Here is a 5933-nt window from a genome sequence, read left to right as displayed (position 1 = left end):
TTGAAAAGTTCAAGGGGGCCGAATACTTTCGCAAGGCACTGTAGATTATTCTGAAACCTCGGGTCATAATGAGTCCAATGTGATTTTTACTTTAAAGAAAATGGTCTACTGTTATCTTCTTAAACATGAAAGAACATGGAAAATGTGAATTGCATTTCACACCTTCCCCTCAATGTTTTTGCATGTTCACATGGGGGTGGGGGTTTCCCAATATTTTAGCGAGATAGTCGTAAAAAACGAGTCCATAAAGACACCATTCAGTGATCCCGTTAACTAATAAAATACATGATTTCCTCGCCTATCTTTAAATCAAAGTTTTCTAACAGGCATGTTTTGAGACATAATCATAGTATTTTATTTCCTTAAAACAGTGACAGTTTTTCTCTGCCTGCCATAGCATCCGGAAATCCCATCATGTAATGCTTGGTATCATTTTGAAGCTTGGGGATACTCCTTTTTGAATATAGGCTTGAAATTCCAGAAGACATTGCTCCAGAGCAATAAAAGTCAAGTTTTCAAACAGTCACTTGTGTAAACAAAACTAGCTTGTTGCCAAGTGATAACCCCACTCAACCCCACTCTCAAACTATCTGTTTTCTCTAAAACATGAACATTTTGGTCCTCAGCAGAGTGTCCCTTATCCTTGAGGTGTAGGTGGACTGCCAAGTCTTGTCCTGAAGAGCAGCTCTCTGGAGTTGAGTCAGGCGTCTGTGGACAGGTGGTTTAGCTTCTCCAACATGAGAATGTCTTAAAGTTTTGTTTTCTCTACATCTCTGGCAATTCTGATATCATAGCTGACTGGCTGGACTCTATATATGATTTCACTGCAGCTTATCAGTGTTGTTTAAAAGCTTTATTGTCATTAAACATTTCATTATGAGTCAGAAGTTACAGTACATTACAATGCATGTCAACTGAGATAAAACACACTTTAATCACTTATTTGTTTTATTTATTCATTTGTTTATTTAATCATTTAGTCCTGGGTTCAATCCCTGGTTGGACCTGGGGTCTTTCTATGTGGAGTTTGCATGTTCTTCTCATGCTTGCATGGGTTTTCTCCAGGTACTCTGATTTCCTCCCACAGACCAAAAACATGCATGTTAGGCTGCCTTCAGGACCAAGCCTCCCTTGCAAAAGGGATCTGTGTTTTCATTGGGATTTGTCTGGTTAAATAAAACTTAATATTAATAATTATTATTCTGCTTTCATCTTCTTCTTGAACCTCCGGCAGCAGAGACACCTACAGACCAGGACTACACCACAGATAAAGGTTCCAGTAATGACCATAAATGAAGCAGTCACATCCAGACAGAAGTAGGCATACCAAGGCAAGGTGAAACCTGCGGACTTCAGGTGGGCAGCTCCTTTGTTCCTGATGACATACTCTATCCAGAAGACGGCTTTTTCCAAGGGAGACATTGGACGGTCACGGTAAAGCAGAGAGAGGTGTTGGATGTTCAGGACACCCAAGGGCACTTTACAGCAAGAAACACATCATATAAGATTGTGTAAAAACAAACAGTGCAAAGACCAACAGGCATAAATTGAGATATAAAGTACATACACAATATAAAATCAGGTCTCTCTTGTAAATGAGTCCTCGAGGCTCAATGGGATTAACCTGTCTAAATAAAGGTTGACTGAAAATACATAAAACAAAGTTAAGAAGGATAATCTAATCTAAAGAGATGTGTTTTCAGAGTAGTCTTGAACAGAGAAAGAGAGGTAGTGTTTCGTAGGTCTGGTGGTAGAGAGTTCCAGAGGTGAGGGGCAGAGCAGGTGAAGGCCCTGTTCCCCATGGTGGAGAGGCGGGCAGTGGGTACATGGAGGTGCAGCGAAGAGGAGGATATGAGAGAGTGAGAGGGGATGGAGATGTGTAGGAGGTCAGATAGGTAAGGAGTGGCATGATTGTGGATAGCTTTGAAAGTAAAAAGAAAAATTTTAAAAACGATGTGTGATGATGCGGGCAAGATGTCCACGCTCCCTGCAGCTGCAGCTTCACAGGCTCCTGGTGCGATCCCAGTTTTTAGGAGTTTTGAAATTGACTCCATGACTGACTCTGCACGATTTATGCGTGCGAGTTATAGCCGAACAGAACTGATGAGAACAGGAGCAGATTTGCCACGGAATATAGCAGCAATCCGCAACAAACTCAAAACTACGCTCCGGCAGAATGCAGATCTTAAAGTCATCTACCTGGAAGCTGCAGCAGAGATGCATCAATGGGCAGAGGAGGAAGCACTGTTCCCGGCTTAAAAAACGAGGATGCCGGGCAGGGGTTATGGTGAGGCTACAGGCTAATGCTAACGCTGGGAAACTCCTGATACGTCTCTCTTTCTGTCGAACGTCTGCTAGTTGGACAACAAGATGGATTTGCTTTGTCTGAGAGTGGGTGCCTCAGAGGAGATGATGAAGTGTGCAGTACTTTTCCTCACGAAATCATGGATTACCAGCAACATGCCAGATTCAGCCTTTCAGCTGGTTGACATACTTTTTTTCCAAGCAGACCGCTGCAGTGAGTTAATAGGGAAATTGAGGGGAGGCGGAGTTTGCATTTACATGAGTAAAAGTTGACGCACAAACTGTACACTGATTAGCCATCATTGCCCCAAGGCTTTGGAGCAGCTAACAGTGAAATGTCAACCATATTATCTACCCTGCGAGTTCACAGTGGTTTTTATAACAGTTGTTTACATAACCCCGGATACTAATGCTAACGAAGCTCTTCAGGAGCTTCATGATCTCTTCAGCTCGCTGCAAAGCAAACACGCTGAGGTTCTTTACATAGTGGCTGGAGACTTTAATCTCAGGAATCTAAAAGACTTCCTCCCAAGATTTTACCAGCATGCGGCCATACCAACATGTGGAAACAACACGCTGGACCGTGTTTACACAAACATAAAAGATCCATACAAAGCTGAACCCCGCCCCCACCTAGAACTGTCTGATCACATCTCAATCTTCCTGGCTCCTGTTTACTTGGCCCTACTAAGATGATCCAGACTGGCACAAAAGAAAGTTAAATCTTGGATGCAGAATAGTGGCCCCATACTGAGAGATTGTTTTGAACCAACAGACTGGGATGTCTTCAGAGAAGCTACTGAAAGTGGTGGGGCACTAGACCTGGACCAATACGCATCCTCAGTTCTGGGTTACATTAGTACATGTACTGGTGATGTCTCCATGATGAGGAGGCATCTGAGGACAGAGCCTTGGGGCACACCCCTGGAGATGGGGGAAGACTGAGAACGGAAGGATTTAAGCTTAATGAATTGAATGCGGTCAGAGAGATAAGATTTGAACCAGTCTAGTGGAATACCTGGGATGCTAGTGGTCTGTTGAGGAGGATAGAATGTTAGATTATGTCAAAGGCAGAAATTAGGTCAAGTAGAATGAGGATGGACAGAAGACCAGAGTCAGCAACAAGAAGGTCATTAGTAATTTTTATTAGACCTGTTTCGGTGCTATGGTGGGGGCAAAAACCAGATTGAGACTACTCATAAATGTTATTGTTAGATAGGTGAGAATGAAGTTGACTAGTAATGACTTTTTCAAGAACTTTGGAAATAAAGAGTAGATTAGAGATCGGATGAAGTTTACTGAAGTTGGTAGAGTCAAGACCTACATCTGGACCTGCCATTCTGTGTTCATCTGTCTCTCCTTCTTGTCCTCCCAAACCCAGCCGGTCGAAGCAGATGGCTGCTCATCCTGAGCCTGGTTCTACTGGAGGTTTCTTCTGCTGGAGGGCGGCTGTGGCTGAGTAGTTAGAGCAGTCGTCCTCCAATGCAAGAGTTGGGGGTTCGAATCCACCTGCAGTCACATGCCAAAGTGTCCCTGGGCAAGACACTGAACCCCTTGTTGCCTCTGATGTGTGTCCCATCAGTGTATGAATGTGATAAAGCACTGAGTAGTCTCTTTAGAATGATTTGTTCAATTAGCTTTGTAGCGATCTAGTAGAGAGCTGTATGAATGGATAAATGAGGCACAGATTGTAGTGTAAAGCGCTTTAAGTATCTGGATAAGATAAAAGGGCGCTATATAAGTACAGTCCATATACTTTTGAAAGGGAGTTTTTCCTTTCCACTGTTGTCTTTGTGCTTGCACAGGATGGGAGACTGTGACGAAATGAAGATTCAACAAGTCTGCTGGCTTTCTTAGATAGAGAACTTTACTAATTGGCTGTTCTATGTACGTGAATGTTTCTGTACAATGCCCTGAGAAAACTTTTGTTGTGATTTGGCGCTATATAAATAAACTGAATTGAAATGAATGAATGATCGATTGTTTTAGACTGATAGTCCTCTATTTTGCACGTGTAAAGCCAGTTTCTGTGAATTCCACAGTAGACTGGTTTGAAACATGTCAATAAGGTGCTATTTAATATGACAGCTCCTGTTGGCAGGCCTCAGACTGATGAAGTTTTTTGGATGAAAGACGAAACGTTTCTTCCAAAAAGAAACTGTCCAGATGACTCAGTTTAACATTTTTGTAATTACATACTAGTTCTGACTTCCTGTAGCTATGTCAAACACTATTAAAACATACAAAGTATACAGTATATAAAAATAAATACCCCTTGTCGCGCATTGACTCCATCCATGAACAGCTCCAGACTGCAACCATATTTTCTAAACTGGACCTACGCAACGCATACCATTTGGTGCATATTAAGGAGGGTGATGAGTGGAAGTCCGCATTCAGGACCCCTTTGGGACACTTCGAATACTTGGTCATGTCGTTCGGCCTGACAGTATTCCCTAGTAAACAATGTCCTTAGGGACTTCATTGGTGACTTTGTGTTTGTCTATTTGGACGTCATCCTCATCTACTCACAAAACGAGCAGGAACACACTAATCACGTCAGAACAATGTTACAACGACTATATGAAAATCAACTTTTTGTGAAGGGTTAGAAATGTGAGTTTGATGTTCCCTCCATTTCATTCCTGGGCTTTATTTTTGAAGGAGGACATTACAGAACTGACCCGGAGAAGATGAAGCCAGCCGAGTGTCTCTGACTCGGCCTGTCCCCGAGACGAGTCTCGGCCTGTCCCCGAGACGAGGAAACAATTACAATGTTTTCTGGGATTTGCCAACTTCTACAGGCGCTTCATCAGAGACTACAGTCACATCGCCTCACCCAGCTCACATCCACTCTCAGAACCTTCAAATGGACCCCCGAGGCCAACTCTGCGTTCAGTAAGCTCAAAAAACGGTTTTCCTTGACTCCCGTTCTCGCCCATCCTGACTTGAACCATCAGTTTATATCAGAGGTTGATGCCTCTGACTCTGGTGTAGGGGCAGTTTTGTCCCAAAGGTCCATTGAAGACAACAAGGTCCACCCCTGCGCTTACTTTTCTCGTCGCCTTTCTGGCGCTGAAAAAAATTATGGTGTCGGTAACCGTGAGCTCTGGCATGGAGCAAAGTTGAAACCAGGTAAGGATGAAAATGATGGGATGGAAAGGGATGATATGAAGAATGTGGGTTAAAAAGGCTATAAAAGGCTTTCTTACGTGATTAGAGGTGAGTTTAAGGCTCCTCAACCCGAGTTAATATTTTAACCTCATTTTAATCCTTCAGTATCTATAAAACTTCTCTGTTTCCATAGATGTTTGCCTGACAATGTCTCAATGTATGCCTTATCACTCTAACTTAAAAATAGCTACATTATTTTGTTCATATTTTTATATTTCTGAGCTCAATCACTGGAACTGTTTCCTGCTCGCAATAAGTCTTCAAACAGGAGTTTAAATGACAAAAATGTGAAATTTAGTGATCAAAATTTAATACAGCTTGATAAATCAGTCGTGGTAGTAAAAATACACAAGAAAACTCATAAATAATCGAGACACAGGTTGTCAGAATGTTTTGTAGATGTTCAAAATAATAACAAAACGGAGTTTCCTCAGTTCCTTCAGGGTAATCAACTT

Source organism: Nematolebias whitei, chromosome 1, assembly GCF_014905685.2.
Source record: "Nematolebias whitei isolate Nwh7 chromosome 1, NemWhi1, whole genome shotgun sequence".
NCBI classification, from domain to species: Eukaryota; Metazoa; Chordata; class Actinopteri; order Cyprinodontiformes; family Rivulidae; genus Nematolebias; species Nematolebias whitei.
Note: the sequence above shows the minus strand (reverse complement) of the source record.